Source organism: Phaenicophaeus curvirostris, chromosome 1, assembly GCF_032191515.1.
Source record: "Phaenicophaeus curvirostris isolate KB17595 chromosome 1, BPBGC_Pcur_1.0, whole genome shotgun sequence".
NCBI classification, from domain to species: Eukaryota; Metazoa; Chordata; class Aves; order Cuculiformes; family Cuculidae; genus Phaenicophaeus; species Phaenicophaeus curvirostris.
In genome coordinates, this window is record NC_091392.1 from 38,585,382 (window position 1) to 38,604,109 (window position 18,728).

The window sequence follows — 18,728 nt, forward strand, 5'->3', positions numbered from 1 at the left end:
GAGAGACTAAATCCATTCTCAATGCTTTTTCTTATTTTGCTTGAAAGGTTTGAGAGGTTATTTGCTGGGGTTTTTTTGGTTTTTTTTCACTTCAGAGCCAGATTCAACTTGCATTTAGTTTGCAAGAGCTTTTGATTTTTTTGGTTTTAATACTTCAAAAAGACAACAAAAAGGAGAGGGAAAGATAAACACATACAAGCAAAATCCCGCTACCTCTAAGGCGTACTCAAGATTCTGAAAATGCTTTTCTGAGGGCTGTCTATCATAATGGAATCTGGATCAGGCTAGAAGCAACTATAACATGCATTTGCTTCCTTCCATTGTTAGAATAGCAAGATATGAATTTCTCAATATTACTTTAATATTTGATTACACTATTATATAAAATAAAGTAATCATAGATCAGATAATGGGGAGGAAGCTGGAAGAATGGATTCTGAAACCAAGTTCATATGCTATACTTTGATTTTAGTTGAATCTCTGGCATGGTTAACTGTCCTGAAAATCATCAGGAGAAATGGGTATGTTTCTGTAGAGTTGACTTACTGATCACTTTATGTGGTTCCTTGTTTGGTTTTGATGCTTTGCTGTTCTGAATGTGCTTCATGTTTCAATTCCTTGCAAACTTTTCATCCTAGCATAGAATCCAAATTTCTCTACTGCATAACTTAAGGAATCCCTACATTGAACTGAATATTGCTGGGCACATTTATCCAAAACAAATCTTTCTTTAAAGCTTAGTACATAGATATATTGTTTACATTATTTTCTTTCCAGAAGTACTGGTTTTGGATTATGTAATTTCCAACAGTAGCCATACGAATACAATTAAGGAAGTTGATTTTTTTTCTCCCTATGTTCATGTTAATATTTTTCTTGTTAAATTTATCTGTTTGGGGGACAACAGTGAGACTGTCTGCCTTCAAGGGTGAAAGTGTCAGGTAGCTGATGAATACAAGTGTATCACTATTTTTCCTTCCCTTTCTGTTGGACACCTATTGTTTAGACATACCTGTTCTTATGTATACTCAAATAGAGCAAATGTTTTAAATAACTATACTTTCAGTAATAATACATCTATTCTCATGTAGAATCTGAGCAGTCTTGTTTTGTCTCTTGCTGTGCACTGAAGTTAAAATAGTTTAAAAAATATTAAGCATTAAGGAGACGAACAGAAAAATCAACACTAATCACTGTACAACCTTTAACTGTGGCATACAGCCCTTCTTGTGGCAAAGAACCACCTTTTTTGCTCCCAAGAAATCTATTCTGTCATTAATACTTAGGCTTAAGTATGGTGTTATTGTATTTGTGTAAGTGTATTTCTCTTGCAATATTTTTTTTAATCTTTAAAGTTGAAAATTTTACTTGTAATTGCCCCAAGCCCAGGTATGAATATGCATTGTGACTACTGAATTGTGTAAAATATCAAATCTTCCTGTCAAATCGTCTGTCACATATTTATCTCAACTTGTTTTTTCCTCAAAGCTCTTTCAGATTTAAGAAGCTGCTATGCAGAGTACAAGATAATTAGAAATAATAACACACTTCAGTGTTTAATAGTTTCAGTTGCATGAAATTTAAATTGTCCATCTAGGCTAAGGGGCTGAACGAAGATGGCAGAGTAATGGCTGGCTAGTGATCTACTTCATGGTTGAAAGGACTACTCTGATTTTATGGGCAAGGAAATACATCTTTAAAAGCATAGACTAGAACAAATCAAAATCATTCAGAGCAGACTGTTTAAGAGCCGTAGAATACATGAAATTAGAACTGAATTCATAACTCTTAAGTGGTTTGACCTCGCTTTAAGATACATCTGATTTAATAGTAATTTTTTTGCAGTACGCATTGAGAATGTTAGTTAGACCATGTGAGTAAGAAGTTTGCGTACTGCTCCGTTTCTCTTTGAGTAAGAGTTGTCATTTGTTTTTATACTAGCATCCTCATATAAATCACAGCATGTGTCTTTTGCTGTTTCTGAAAAGGAAAGAAGTTGTCATTAGTTTACATGTAGGGGATGAGTTACAATCAGTTCTGTTGAAGAGCCATTTTAAATATTGCTTTATTTCAGAACAAAATAAGATTTCTGTTTGAATTTTGAGGACTTTTGATAAACCTGTTCTTAGACTTTGTTCTTTACTTCAGCTTCTCATGGCCTGACTTCAGGTTTCATCACACTTGTGGTCTTTCTGCCTTTTTTGAGGATGGGTTAAGTGAACAGAGTACCAGAATAGAGCGTGCATAGTGTATTTGAGTCTCTGAGGAATTAGACCAATTCGTGTGGTCTCAGTAGGCATCATTCCTTTGACTAAATGTTCAAACGGTTTTCACATAGTAGCACTACATTGATTTAAGGCTTCCTGTGTACAGTAAAGGAAAACCAAGATCTTTGAAGCTCTGGAAAACTTGTGTCTCATTCCCTTTAAAGATTAAAACCTGCCATAGGCACTTTAGGGTTCACTAACTGGATGTGGCAAATCATTAGCATGTTTTGTGGTAGTGCAAAAGTGATGATAAATCTTCAGCCTTCATTGCATTATAAGAAGACTTCACAACTGCAAACTAGCCTAAAATTTTCCTTTACTCTTGCCATGTCCTTTCTAGGAGTAATTTCTGAAGGAACATGCCCTTGAGACTGGACATTTTGTAGATATCTGGCTAGTTTTTCAAAGTCAAGTGAAAACTAATGATCATGGCATTGAGTTAATGGGAGAATGCTATCTTAACTGAATGCTTCAATTCTTGCTCCTATGTAAGACAAAGCCTTAAAGATAATGCTGTGCACTAGTAGATATGGTTCTTCAACTTCTCTTTCTTGAAAATGCATAAGTACTGGGAAAATGAAGGTTTGGAAAACAGGAAATTTCATATTTTACTATAAACCTTGGGCTGATATAAATATTGGAAGTGAAATCTAAAGCGAGCCTTTAATCTCTGTGGTGTCTTATGTTGGCATAATGGTGCTCCTGGAAGTTGGCAGGCATCTTAACATCTTCAGTGGTTTAGTAATTAGGTCAGTGATAGTAATTGTTTACAAAGGCTTGTAGTGATAGGACCTGGGGCAATGGGTATAAACTGGAGAGGGGCAGATTTAGACTAGACATAAGGAAGAATTTCTTCACTATGAGAGTGGTGAGGCACTGGCACAGGTTGCCCAGGAAAGTTGTGGCTGCCCCAGCCCTGGAGGTGTTCAAAGCCATATTGGATGGGGCCTTGGGCAGCCTGGGCTGGTGGGAGGTCTCCCTGCCCATGGCAGGGGGATTGGAACTAGATGATCTCTAATAATAATATCTATAATAATTAAAAAAACAACCAAACTAGATGAAGTAGTGATGGAAAATATTTCTTTAGATAAAACAATACATTAAGAATATGAACTTGTAATTAGACTTCTTGAAAACACTTGTGTCTCTGATGTTTGGAGTAAGATTGAAAGGGTTATTGGGCACTAGCACAGGCTGCCCAGGGAGGTGGTTGAGTCCCCATCCCTGGAGGTGTTTAAAAGAGGGGTGGATAAAGTGCTCAGGGATACGGTCTAGTAGTGGACAGGTATGGTTGGACTTGATGGACTCAGAGGTCTTTCCTAGCCAAGCGATTCTATGATTCTGTGATTTTTTTTGTTTGCTGTTTTGCTCTGGAAAGCTGCCTGTATGTAATTTTCTGCAGGCTCCTGTACACAGTTCGCCTCTAGCAATAGAGGACTTATGCCTTGCTCTCACTGTGCAATCACCTATCAGTACCAATTTGATCCAGACAAAGTATAAGCAAATAGTAACACTTCTGTTGATTGATCAGAACATACAACAATGCTGCTTTTCTGCTGTGTGGTGGCTGTCGTAGGACAGCTGATGCTCTGTTCAGCCTAGTTTACAACAGAAGTACACTTACAAAGTGTTTTGAATAGATTTGTACAGAGAAGTTGGAGAGCTCTGGTGTTCTGCATCATGTGAATGTGTGGTGTTTTGACGTAGTAATTAGGCAGCCTGGTACTCAATTTACTTTCTTGAGATGTAGATCAGGGCTCTGTCATAATTTTTCCCATTTTATAGATGAGAGAACTTGTTGCATACAACTCACTCTAGCCTTTTCTTTTGCTTCTTTTCTTTAAAATACCATGCAAGTATTTTTTCTACTTCAGTTTCTCCTCTCTTGTTATTTCATAGTTTGCATCTGTCTGTCCTTCATTGCCCATTGCAATTCCTTGCTAAAGCTTCATTCTCCAGTAGCTTTAATTGCTTTATCATGGAAACATAAATGTAATTTTAACTTTGAAAGTGGCTTTGTTGTAACTTTTAAAATTACATATTTTGGAGTAACTTCCTTAACAAGAGCAAGCTTATATGTACTGTCTGAGGTGTTATTTGTTAGCAGTCATTTTTAGTAGACATTTAAATATTGGTCGGATTCTAGCAATGAAAGTAGCTGATTTTATGGTTTTTGCCTAACACTGCATGGTAATAGAACATAATTTCTCTTCTGTAGCTCATCTGCTTTAGTGTAATGGAAGACTGATAAGCTGAACAGGCAATTAGAAATAGCTTTTATATAAATTAAAATGTGGACAGCAAAGTACAGGTTGAGCTGTTAAACAGTAATCATCAAAATTAGATTAGGGTTGTGTTTTGATCTTCATAACCTGTGAAGTCCTTGTATATTTACTTGGTTGCTTGCCACCTTCAAAGATTTCTGAGATTTTGCTGTCAGTTTCTTTTGTGTCTGTTTGGTTTCAGTAACAAAATGCCAAGATAATAAATACTGGCTTCTCTGAAAATTGAGACAGATTATTTTAGCAAGCACTCTTGAATTCAGCAAATTCAGTTCTGACTCTTGGAAACCACCTTTGCTTTCATTAACTTGGGTATGTTCTATATTTTTTGTGTAAAGCAAAAGTGAATGTGCTTCTACTGCAATTTTAGTCAGACAAAAGCCACTTCATGCCTACCATGTTTGCTGCCATCATCAAGTTTCTCCTACAGCTCTCTTTTCAATAAAGTTAATGAATTCAGAAGGGAAATATTTCATAATCATGTAACAATTTGTATCTGTTTTTTCTTTCTTTGTGGTTAATGAATCATAGAATAACCAGGTTGGAAGAGACCCACCGGATCATCGGGTCCAACCATTCCTATCAAACACTAAACCATTCCCCTTAGCATCTTGTCCACCCGTGCCTTAAACACCTCCAGGGAAGGTGACTCAACCACCTCCCTGGGCAGCCTGTTCCAGTGCCCAATGACCCTTTCTGTAAAGAATTTTTTCCTAACGTCTAGCCTAAACCTCCCCTGTCGGAGCTTGAGGCCGTTCCCTCTTGTCCTGTCCCCTGTCACTTGGGAGAAGAGGCCAGCACCCTCCTCTCTACAATGTCCTTTCAGGTAGTTGTAGAGAGCAATGAGGTCTCCCCTCAGCCTCCTCTTCTCCAGGCTAAACACCCCCAGCTCTCTCAGCCGCTCCTCATAGGCCCAAGACTACACCTTGGGCCCTGTTTGCAACAGCAGAAATAGCTAAATTGTGAAGAACCAAAGCTTTCTTGATTTTTTTTGTAAACATTCATCATCTTGCTTATTGTGACATTGTTTTGGTTTTGTGGTAGATTCTAGTCTCTACCATAATATAGTTGGTGTCCAGAGCTCTTCATCTGCATTATGTTGGAGTCTTGCCTCCCCAGTAAGGATACAGTCATAGAGGTGGAAAGTGCAGTTGTTTGGATAATCTTCTCTTAAGGATTAACCGAACTGACTGTAGAACTATCTGTGCTACCTCAGATCTTCTGGAGTTGCCTCACTTGTGTGATGTGCACAGCAGAGAAAATAATTTAAGGTAAGGTGAAGGAAGTTCCAAGCTAAGGAGTTATGGACTGCAGTAGAGGAACAAGGAAATTAAAAAAAACAAAAACAAACCAACAGTCAGTGGTGGTTCTTATTATGCAGAAAGTAAGTTTATGTGTGCCTGGCCAGGTAAAGGAAAGTGGAGAGTGTCTATACCTGTAGTCCTTCTTTGACAAGGAATCTTACAGTCTGTTGTTACCATAGCATCATGCTGAAAGGAGAAACTGAACTGCTGAGAAGAGCTAGGAAGTCTCTAAATTGTGAGAAGTGCTTATTCAAATACCGTATCTGTGATACCCTGGTAAAAAGCCCTCTAAAAAGTATTCCTTATGACCTCTGCTAGGGACATACCTGGATCAGAGATGAACAGTGGAGGAATGGTGTAATAAATTTCACGACCTGTGGGGAAGAGAAGATAGAAATATCCCAGAAGGCTGTTCGAGCATTGATAGTCGCGATTGTTAGAAGTTATAATTAAAAAAAAAAAGTCCATTAGATTAATCCAGTCAACTGATACCTGACTGGAGTGTTCTTTAAAGTGAAATATTTTCATTAATTATTTTTTAAAGTAACAGGATCTGGAAATAGAACCTCAAATTTACTCTCAATTTCGGTAAATTTAGTCACAGGATATGATTTGTTCCAGTGACTCATTCTGATGAACAAGACTGTAGTACTTACAGGATTACTGTTAGAGAAAGCACCTGTGTTACTTGTACCATGTTGAAAAGAAAAAGACATGGATTTATTTTACTGTATGGATATACAGTATACTTTTTTTGGTGGGATATCAGCTGGACTGCAATCCAACAGTTCATTTCATAGGATTAAAATCAGAAAATGCAGAAGTGAGGATGCTTCTGGACATTTCAGCTGTAGGAAGCATGCACAGTTTGGTAGACAGAAATAAATCACTTTTCTGTTTTCCTGTTGTATGGTTACTATAGCCAGGCCTTCATTCAAGTTTCTTTTGTCACTAGCAAATTTGCTTATTGTTATTTAACACAAACATAAAGTTATCTAATTGTGTATTAATATCTTGTCTCTGTGGGAAGTAAACCTGTGGTTTCCTGTAGTCAATAGTAATTATGAAAGCTTCTGACATTCTGGTTTACCATTCAGCTGATGAGAAATTTCATACTTGATTCTATACTAATCACAGAGTCCAGAGAAATAAAAAATAATAACTCAACTCATACCAGTCATCTGGCAGGTTTTTATTCTGAAGTTTTCACCAGAATGTAATAGTGAAATAATTGTGTAAGGAGAATGTCAAAGGGGATTTTTTTTTAAGTTATTTAATTTATAAAAATGCTTCTTAGAAGGAAATCTGGTTTGGTTTTCGTAATAAAAAAACCCCAAACCCAAAAACAACACCTCATTTTATTTACTTCACAAATAGATCTGGTTACTAGGAGTTACGCCATGAGTGCATTGAGGATGCATGGCTTTAAATTTCATTATGTAAGTACTTGATTATTTTATGCTTTGACAGATTACTAATGAGACATAGGTGTTCTCTTAGGTTCCCTTTTATTAAAAAGAAATGTACACTAATTTTAAAGAAAGCCAAGCATTAGATCTGAGTTATGCATACTGCAAGTGAAAACTCAAAGCTTCGTGGATTGTTTAATTTCAGGCTTATGGAGCCTAGTTATCAAAAGGAAATAAACTGCAGTGGGAATATTCTTCTGGTTACTCCTCAGCATACATGGGTATGTTGGAAGTTCCATACTTGGGTGGTAAAACAGGTAGAAATTACCCTTAAAATGCAGGTAAATGTATTTTAAAGACTATTTTGACGGGAGGATATTGTTTTCCAAGGCTGTTGAACTGAGTCATTCAAGAACATTCTGTGTCTGTATCTGACGCAGAAACAGTAGTTTAGTGAAAGAAAAGCTTATCCTAAAATTGTAAAGAAATAAGCCTTACAGCAGCCAAAATGTAACCTTTTACTCCTCCAGAAGGCAGACAACATCAATTGGACATTGTATCTCAAAGGCTGAAAGACAGCATGCTAGAGCAGAGTTTTCCAAAGGAGGGTACAGAAAAAAAATCTAAATAGTTAGCTAGAAAACCAAATAAATAAAATGTCCAAATTAATTACTAAGATAACATCTGTGGCCCTTAAACCTTGTATGCTGATTTTGAATGTTAATGCTGCTTTAACCTAGATTGTCTAATACGTGTATCTTCATCCTAGCATATAGGTTCACTTAATCACTAGGTTTGAAAAGACCTCGAGGATCATTGAGTCCAACCATTCTTATCAACCACTAAACCGTGCCCTTGAGCACCTCATCCACTCGTCTTTTAAACACCTTCAGGGATGGTGATTCAGCCACTTCCCTGGGCAGCCTCTGTCCGTGCCCAACGACCCTTTCTGTGAAAATTTTTTTTCTAATGTCCAGCCTGAACCTCCTCTGGTGGAGCTGGAGGCCATTCCCTCTTGTCCTGTCCCTTGTCACTTGGGAGAAGAGGCCAGCACCCTCCTCTCCACAACCTCCTTTCAGGTAGTTATAGAGAGCAATGAGGTCTCCCCTCAGCCTCCTCTTCTCCAGGCTAAACAACCCCAGCTCTCTCAGCCGCTCCTCGTAAGACTTGTTCTTCAACCTCTTCACCAGCTTTGTTGCTCTTCTCTGGACTCGCTCTAGAGCCTCAACATCCTTCTTGTGGTGAGGGGCCCAGAACCGAACACAGGATTCGAGGAGTGGTCTCACCAGTGCCGAGTACAGGGGGAGAATAAACTCTCTGGACCTGCTGGCCATGACATTTCTGATACAAGCCAAGATGCCATTGGCCTTCCAGAAAGAAAAATGACAGTATGGAAACAAGTTTCTGAAATAATGAAATGGAGGAAGGAGGAAGGAATTGGCAGAGCTTGGACAGCTCCTTTACTATAGAGAAATAAGGGTCCCACATATCCTTGAGCAACTCAGTTTGGCCTATAGTGACAGGATGAGGGATCATGTTTTTAAACTGGAATAGCGTACATTCAGACAGGGTATAGAAGAATTTTTTTATGCTGTGGGTGGTGAAACGCTGGAACAGGTTGCCCACACAGGTGGTAGAATCCCCATCCCTGGAAACTTCCAAGTCAGCTTGGATGGCACTCTGAGCAACCAGATCTTGCTGAAGGTGCCCCTGCGCACTGCAGGGGTTTTGGACTAGATGACATGTGAAGGTCCCAAACCCAAGCCGTTCTGTTGCGATGCTATGATTCTAACTTTACTGGACTGTTTTTGCAGGTTATCTCATCTGGTGACATAGTAACTTCTGTTAGAGCTCTTTTATTCCTCTCCTAGAGTTTTACAGCAGAACTGCTTCAGTACTTCTCTAAGTGAAAAACTTACTTTCAGTACAGATCTGCATTAGAGTATTATATCAAATGTTGCTGAATAAAGATTCTCTAGGAAATGTTGAGTCTCTGTAGACAGTGATTTAAATTTACCTTTACATAAAACATTTTCTGTTTGCGAGACAGAGTTTACAATTTGGCAGCTTAATCTAGATCACTGACAGCAGGAGCAATATCAGCCTCTGCAACATGATGAAGATCCAGAATGGGAATTAGTTTCCTGTGGAAGGGATTGGAGGGATTGGCCCACTGTTAGTCCTTGGCAGGATAAGGCTGCATAAGCGGTAGGCCCTAGCAGTTGAAAAATGACAGTGTTTATAATTTAGACAAAAATATTTTGAAGACAAACATAAAATTTCAGGTCTTTCTTCTGCCAGGGAAACAAAAGAGAGCAAATAGGTCTGCCCAACCCAAATAAATGTTCAGGAACAGTGCTCTGTGCATATTGTGTGATCCTTTCACTGCGTCTTTATGGAGATTTTGTTATGAAATATCTGCTTATCCTTGCTTTGGCTTTAAGCTGTAGCTTTCAGGGTCCTAGAGAAATTCTGTTTCGCCCTGTGTCTATCTGCTGTTGTTGACACTGTTTCTTATCTGGTATTAGTCACAAATATTTTACCTTTTTTAATCCTGTTAAAAGAAATTCTGGAGACTACTTGTGATTTAGGTTTTGTTTACTAATTATGCATGTCTCGTTTAATGTTACTGACTAACATTAAGAGTTGTTATTTTCCCAGGTTTCCTATGCACCAGTGCTGTCTTATTGATCTGTTGCTGTTTGTCTGTATCTAACTGATATCTCTTTGGTGTCTCAATTCTGAATAACCTTTCTGTTGTTGTTCCTTAATCTTCCCTTGGTCTCTGTTCATGACCCAAGAAGTTTGCTTGGAAGCCTTCAGGCAGAGAACTTGCTCTTTTAAGAGAAAGTAATGTAAAGTTTAAGTAGTGTCCTTTGATGTGTTTGAACTGTTTGTTCTTCTGGTAAGGGGAGTGGCCTCTTAAACTGACTAGCCAGAGTCACCCAAATTAAGTAATTAGTTGTTCTGCTTAGTTCCAGGATTTGTTAACTGTTGTTCAGACAGTCTCCGTTACCCGAAGGAAAAGCAATATGTAGGATTGCGTGGAAAAACCATACAGCGAAGAATTAGCACAGGCAAAGAATGATGAACCTCCAGTGATACAGAAAGATCTTCAGTCTCCAGATCTGTTAGTCTCAGTGTAGCATTCTTGGTTTTGAGCCAACAGTGACAGTTGTGACAGCTTGATGCATGGCAGTTGCCTTATTTTGTATGTTTAAATGAAGACGTACTTTTAAAATTTCTTTTCCTGCCCCTTGAAAGTACCTTAAAAAATTCCTTTTGTGAGGCCTGGCAGGGCAACTTAATTTGTGAGTAGGAGAATCACAGAGACAGAAAAGGAAGAATCTGCATGTGCTTATTGTGCAGTGTGAATCATAATGGCCTGAACCTATCGTAGAGGAAGAAGGCACTTGTGCTGAATGCTTTTACTTGTATTTCATATCCATTTGTTCTCGTTTTCTCACATTATCTTTCCTTAGCAGCATTTGCTGTTGTCCTTTATTTTGTTTGCAGATTGCATTTATTTCAGATCTTGGGTTTTGTTTAGCTAGGCTACCTAAGTGTAAGGCAAAACTCTACAGTTCTTCAGACTACTTTTCTGGTACACAGCAGCTATATCACACTACTTGTGGTCAGGACAGCCTTACCTTACATTTGATTTGCGGTAGCGGTCGGTGCTCTACTTCTGGGAAGCTGTTATAATAAATCGGCTTAAGCAGGCTTATGCTTTCTTCTCTGCCTTGTAGGGCATAATGACACCACCTCTTTGTTGCCAAAATAACTATTTTCGAAGACACTTGGCAAGCATATGTCAAAACTCTTCTTTCTTTCCCAGGTTGTCAGCTAGGTCATAATTTGCATTAGGAATAATGTCTCTCTTGTGTTTAGTATCCTTGGCAGTGGATACTGAAACAATCCATGTGTGCATGTCCAGCTGACCGTTCAAAGGCAGCATGAACACGTCAGACAGATGTAACAACATTTGTCTGAATGTTGGAACAGAACAAATTGGTGCCATGCTGGGACATCTTTACTGCTATGTAAAAAATTAATACAGCAGAAAAAAAATTGTAATTAACTTATTGTTTGGAGATTTTTCTGTTAGTGGGGAATCCACTTGTACCAGATTGGAGAAGGGAAGAAAGGACACTGATTTGTAAGGGTTAAAAAAATACTGAATTTGAGCATTTCATAAGTTTAAGTAAAAGATGTTCATTAATTCAAATGAATTTTGAACCATAGTTCAAATATTGCTTGTTGCAAGAATGAGTTTATTGGGAATTGTTTTTAAAATACCACTGTGGAGGTACTATGTGTCCTTAGCCTGACTATGATAAACTTCAGGCTGTCGTTTCTGCCAGTAGTTACTTTCTTAATTGTAGCCAAGATATTCCTTCTCTGTTATTTCAGAAATTCTACTAGGACCACAGCTTATTATTGTCAGAAATCTCTAGAAAAATACAGAAGAGACTGATAAATCTTGTGCATTAAAGAAGTCTCCAAAGATAATGTTCTGTCACACAATTTTTTTTAATGTCTGTTTCTATGTCTTACTGTAATGCCTTCAGTGCGTTAGATCTTATATGGCTTGATATTCATAGGTAACAAATGGATGTATGTTACAAGTACTGTAGAATGTGATCTATACACTGCTGCTTATGGTGGCTGTTATTTGCTAGTTGAACATTCTCACTGTGTTGATATATTGTGCTTTCTTCCAAAAAAACCCAAGAAACCAAACCGCTCAGTTACTGCGAAACAGCTTTGTTTCTTTTGCCTTTTGTTTGTCCTCTGCATGCACATAGAAGCATAAGAGAAATGCATCCAAAGCTGTCTGTTTTAAACCATTCCCAACTCCTTGATATTACTCATATGCACAGACATGGATACCTACATTAATTATAAATGGCTTTGTGTTGTCTTTTGCCTTCTAGGTTTAATGTAAGGCCTTTCTCTATGTGTTGTTTGGGGGTGGGTTTAGTGTTCATGCTATATAGAACATGTATTAACATTCAAGTAATGAAACCTAAAATATTACATTTGGAGGAAAAATTATAAGCTGTAAATTTACAGTGTGTGTATCCAGTAACCATAGAAATTTGTTTTTTATGATGGTCTTCATTTTGTCTGCAGTTTTTTCCTTGGGATGAGTTCTGTCGCACCTCTTACTTTGCGGTTAATTTCCAGAAGGCCACAGTGAGGTTTCCTTAGCAGCTTTCCTAGTGTAATTAACTTCTGTTTTCAGAGAAGTAGGCCAACACCTTTACTTGTCTTGCTTAGAGACTTGTACTGCTGTTCTTTGTTTATCCAAATCAGGAGTGTCATTAGGTTTTGTCTTAGTTTATTTTGCTATGATCCATTTGTTGTATCTCGTGGTGCTCAATTCAAGAATTTCAGAATTAGTTTAAAGGTGTCATTACCTTAGGTTTTGGGTTGTAAATGTAATTTTTTTTGTGAGCACAAGAAGTAATGAAAAGAATCTGATTATGTAGGTTCAGATGCTTACAGGACAGCTGATGTTGGGCTGACAGCTTTTGGAGGTTGAAGAGGACTCTGAATTATGGTGAAACAAGTGAACAAGCCATTAGTTTTTGCAAGTCCATGCCTTTTATTGACTAAATTGCTCAAGCTTTCATGAGATTGTAGATGCTTTTCAATCTAGGAGCTAACGTTGTCTTCTTGAGCCTAGAAGAGGTTTTCCTTTAGTTTCCTTCCAAAGAGTGTCTAGTTTGCAAGACTGAAAGACTGAGGAAGATGGTCCTGGGAGTGATGACTGCAACATTGTAAACCTGTAACTAAAATAATCTCAGTATTAAGGGAGGAGCAAGTTTGGTGTGCACTATGTGGGTTTTTTAAAAGATTTTTCTTTTTTTTTTTCTGAAAGCTTGATGCTTATTAACCAAACCTAGTAAAATTACAGACATTGCTTTTGGTTTCCAGTGCTATAAAGTTCCATGGCTCGCTAGTAGTATACATTCTGCATTCATGTAACCTTCTGGTTTTTGCCTTCCCCTTCAAGAGAAAAAGGACTTTCAGTTTATGGGTCTGACAGCAAATGCAGGAACCGTTGCCAATCAACTCATTCGTTTTGTTGATTTAAATGTCAGCCAATTTAACTGGACTCATACTGTGCTTTTTAATTTGGTTGTTGAGAGAACAGAATCTTTGATAATTAATGTGGAGCTATTAATCAGTACAATCTATCTAATCTAGGGAGTTATCAAGTAAAATGTCTGTATTTGTCTTGCTATATTTTACTGCTTGTGTCTGCATGGGGGAGAATACATGTGTATGTTTTAAAGAATGTAAACTTGCTGTGATTATCTAGATAAAACTTTGAATCCAAGAGAAAGAAGATAAGCATAGGATGTGAAAAATGGACTGCAAGATTTGACGGTTTTGGCAGATTGAGTTTTTCTTTCTTTTAAATTCTGTACCAGTTGTATTTGTTAAATATGTCTCTAGTAATGATCAATATATTTTTTTACTTCATTATTTTTTAAAAGAACTTCTTATGATTTCTTTCCTTTGTCTTCAGAAAGTAACAAAGGGATTGGGGTGATGAAGTTAAGGAAGGGTATTGACAAGCTAAATTAAATTAGGACAGGTTAATTTCTTTGTACTTCCTCATTTCACAGAGGCTTTTCTATTTGATCTAGATCAGGAGCTGAATATAGATGCGCTTATTCCCATTGGGAGGAGTCTCTTTGCCTATATCAACTAGGAAAACTAGTCTCAGATAAGAAGCTATCCTTTGTGGATACCTTTCTATCTTCAGTTTTCAGTAATTGTGTGGCTGCAGTTCTGTAAATAAGCAAAAAATGGCTTCACCTCCAACGTTTAATTCCATATTGAATACTGTTTTATTCATAAGGGAAAGGCTGTGAGGATCCTTTTGCCCTTTTTTTCACTGAGAGGTCAAACTGAGCTGTGATATTTAACTTCATAATTATTTTTCTTTCATCAGTAACAAAGGCCCCGTTTGTCACATGTTGCTGATATCTGTGCAGTGTCAGTTCTTTGACCTAATGCAGCATGAACGTTAATAACTTTTTAAGCAGTTCTGTTCCTGACAAGAGAGTCTAGTTGCTCAGAAACACGTTACTTCTAAAGACCAAGCATGGGAAAATGCAGTACAATTTATTTTTTTCACTGATGTGAAAAAATCTGAGTTGAAACAAACACAAAGAGCAGATGCAGTGAGTAAGGTGCCATGTTTATAATGCTTTCTTTTAGAGGAGAATTGTGATTGTAAGGAAGTACATCTGTATTAGAAGTGAGTTTTATGAGTGCTCAAACTGGTGGTTTGTGATATTCGATAAATGATCCATATATTTCTCATTAGTGTAATTAGTAGTTTTCTCTGTGTTTGATGTGCAACACGCTTATGTGATGACTAGCTTTTTTCTTCCTTTTTTAATTCAAGTAGTTTGAGAACAGTTGAATAAATACCAACACTATTGAAAACTGGTTTTCTTTTTAGATTAAGGGGACAATATCCTTGACAGATGTTTCCTGTTTCTGTTTTTAATTAATATGGTTTGCAGTAATCCAAGCTTTTCAGACCTTTGTTTCTGACATAAGTTTCAGATTATCACCTTTAGAAATACTTATTCTGCATCTAAATGCAGATATTAGATGCATCTAAAATTATTAATGTAGCCAAACAAATGAATGATGTATAGTTTATTATGTGCTTGAAAGGATTTAATAGACCTTTAACTGGTATAATTAAAGTGCTAGTGGAAAGTTAAATGATCGCCTATTCAGATTTGAGTGATACAGTGAATGGCACCATGGATTCTGAGAATCATTAACAACTGTAATGCTGAGAACCTTGTAAGAGAGAATTTCAAGGTTCTTGTTTCTAGTTGCATGGACTGCTTATTCTTCAGTCAATAATACCTTATTTGGTTTCCCATCTTAGATCCTAAAAAAATGTATCTCGACAGAATCTTCATATCTCTTCAAAACTGCCACAGTGCATCTTTTTTGCAATTTTTAACCATCTTTATACGCTTTGGCCCACTTGCATACCTGTTACATTCTAGAGATTTTATGAAATCGGGCTGAGTGACCCACATGTGCATTTGTACCTCCTATCGCAGGAATTCATATGGAACTACTGGACATGTACTTGGCCCTTTCTGTGTAGAGCTGGATACACTGGTGTCTGCTTTCTTTGATGTCCTGTGCCTGTGGTGTTAGTTTGTCAACCCTGCCTTAAGGGTGGTGCTGTATCCACGCTGTTGTTCACGTGCTGCTGTTATGTAGGGTTTCTGTTCCCATTCTTTCCTCCTGCTTTAGCTGTCATCTTCAGCTAATGAGATTTTCAGAACAAGAACTGCATTTAGATGTTTGGAAAACACCGCATTGTAAAGCGACTTGCAAAAACAATCAAATAGCATCTTCATTGTGTATCTAAGTGGAAAAGTAATTGTTAAGTGCTTAATCTCTATGTAGATACATCTTAATGCAGTGTAACATCTAGAAACAGAAGAGTCAGCACTTAGTCTGGTCCAGAGTTTATTGAAGGGCAGGCTTCCATTGACTTCAGAGAGCTTGGAGTCAGCACCACCTTAGTGAGCATTTGATGTTTGTGACCCTCCAGAAATAAACTGGCTAAAATTTAAACTATTATGTAACTTAATTGCTTTCCAAAATTTTAGTTGAATTTGTTTAAACTTGGAAGGATTAAGCATGCAGCATATGCTAATTATATTCTAAATATCTTATGCATTCCATTTTTAACTTTCAAGGTACCAAAGGTCTGGGAGCTTGAAAAGGGTGGTGAGTGTTTTTTCTGAGAATTTTAGATCTTAGCACTATCAGGCCTCTTAGTTTTGGTGGAGAGACGAGTGCAGAGTCTAGTTGAGTTGTTACTTAGAAATAAAAATGCTTTAATGTCTGTCTGCTATATATCCAGGGTGTTGAAGACATCTGTGTTTTCTAAGTGAGAAGTGCTCTACCACAGGCATTGTGGGAAGGGTCGGTCTGATGTAGAGAAAGGGAGGCAGAACCCACTTGTTTAAATCTGATCTTACCTGGATGATTTAAAAACTGTGGAGTTTATATTCAGAACTTTGTTATAGAGATGACTTTTAAATGACATTGAGAGCAAAGGATTTTAAGACTATTGATGTGAACTGAGTTAATGAATGTTGGAAATTAATGGAGAAAAATCAGTACAACAGACAATTTTTAGACTGGAAATGATTTGTAAGAAGAAGCATTCCTTTAATACATTGTTGCTTCCTTCATTTAATGGATTAAATGAGTATGTTTTTGCCAGCTTTTCTGGGTTGTATCAGATAGTATTGTATCAGATTGCTTGTCCTTGTTCTGTCTGCAGAAGACTAGAATTTGCACTAGTTGCAATACAAGTGTATGCGTCTGTCTGCCGTGACATCTAAAATAATTGATTTGAGTATGACTTATTCCAAGTAAATAAATTTAAAGACTAGACTAGACTAGTCAAGCCCTGGGCTCTGCTTTAAAGCTCAAAAAATGAATGTAAAAGTGTATATTCTTCTCATAGTTGGTAAGAATTTTGGGAACAGATCTGTGCTTTTAAAAAAGATGAATTACATTTCAGTAGAAGGAAGAAAGGAAGCAAGCATCCACTTATACAGGGATTTCCACTCCTAATTCCTTTATAAATTCTTTCAAAATCAAGCTCTGAACTTAATTCAGGATCTTAGTACAAATAGTGCTTCAGCACTCCATGAAAATCCCTTGTAACAGGAGAAATTTTGTAACTATGGCTAGCAAAATATTTGCTTTTTAATTAGTTTGAGATTTAGAACCTCTCTTGGATTTTCTAATCCATGTATATGTCAACTTACATGTATTACTTTTCAGCAGCAGACCTTCTTTTTGGTTAGAAAATTATGTAGGCTTAAACATTTGCAAGATCAAAAGCCAGGAACAGCCTGTTTCCATATAAAGGCATGTGTTTTTTTCAATTTCTGCCCAAGTGGAAAATTGGAAAGAAATTGTTGTGCTCTCAGGTTGCTTCAGGGCATTACATAGCAAAAAATTACTTGTATCCTTTTTGAGAACAGTAAATGTAGGAAGATGCAGGTTTCAAAGAACACTGTAGGAAAATAGAGTAAAACCACATATAGAGGATGTGTTGTTCCTTTTTCTGTTAAAAAAATAGGTTTTTAAGAGACATGTAAGCCATCGTTCTGGAAAAATTAAAATAAAGGCAGAAATAAAGCTGTTTCAAGTAAGGTCTTCAAAGCAACTCCTGAACAGGAAAAGTAAATGTTCCCCTTGGAACGTTCTCTGAATGCAGTTTCCTAACAATAAGAATATCCTGCTTTTGAGTGAGAGGGCGCAAAATTATTCATACTAAGGTGTGGCTTTATTGCACGTACAGCAACACATTAAAAGGCAGTTTAGAAACTGCTGGATTAACTATCTCTAGTTTTATTTCCTACATACCTATACTGAGTGCCTGACTGTTTCTCCTTTTAGTAGCTGTGGTTGCCTTAAGACACTATCCTGTTTTGTAATCTGCTTCTTTCCCCTTGGATGCAATTGCTTCTTTGCCAGCGATTGTACGATGCATCTCAGACTTTGAGGCATCGCAGACTTTGGGGCCCAGATCCCAAAATTCAGGTTTTATCCATCCTTATCCGTTACTACTGTCCTGTGCAATCTAGCCTTGTGAACCGCTTAGGCTGTGTATGCATTCTTCTACCACCAACAGACACTTCCAAGTTGTTCCACCAATCTGTTCTGCTTTTTATTATGTACCATCTGAAAAGAATAAACGATGCAGTTAAAATGTATGTACTTTAAGGGGACTATGCCAGTATAAAAGTAATTGTATTCATGATTTATTGTTACATGTAGATCTTCAAAGTACTGCTTCATGCATTTCTGTGTTTGGAGGAGGATATTGGGGAAAACGTGATTTGCTAATTTTGTATGTGAATAGTGCATTTTGGAGTGTGAAGAAGCTGTTAGATGCAGGGCAGAAAAATACATTGGCAGCTCAGACATTAAAGTGAACTGTCCTTGTGTTTAACACTGCCTGTGTGACTTTTGGAGGCTATGAGCAGATGAACAAATTACTGCGAAATAACATCTACCGTGAGTTGTCCGTATGGAGTAATGAAGGACAGAATTGTGCTTCTTGGCGTGTAAGGGCAAGCATGTAGCACACTGCGAAGTTCACTTACTAGCTTAGACTTGTGGCAGCATGTTTATCGGCCTGGAGCTGTGCTGTTATTGGTTGTTTGCTTACTGCTTTCCGTGGAAAACGTGCCTTCTGCGTTATTCCCACTTAAGTCTTATTGTCAGACTGTGGGGAAATGTCCATTCTAGCCATCATTATCAGGCCCTGGTTATTTATTTCCCGAGGTGGGATTGGGTTTGAGAATTGCTTTTGTGTTTAAGGCCTTTAGTGTTATCCCCTTCCTCCTTTTGTGAAAAGGGCGCAATGTAGAGAAG

At 37.5% G+C, this 18,728-nt stretch overlaps 1 protein-coding gene across 2 annotated transcripts in view; it reads left to right on the forward strand.

Annotated features, from left to right (window-relative positions):
* The window catches only part of CDK17 (cyclin dependent kinase 17), a 95,100-nt gene that overhangs the window by 20,093 nt on the left and 56,279 nt on the right, over positions 1–18,728 (forward strand). The window lies entirely within an intron of this gene.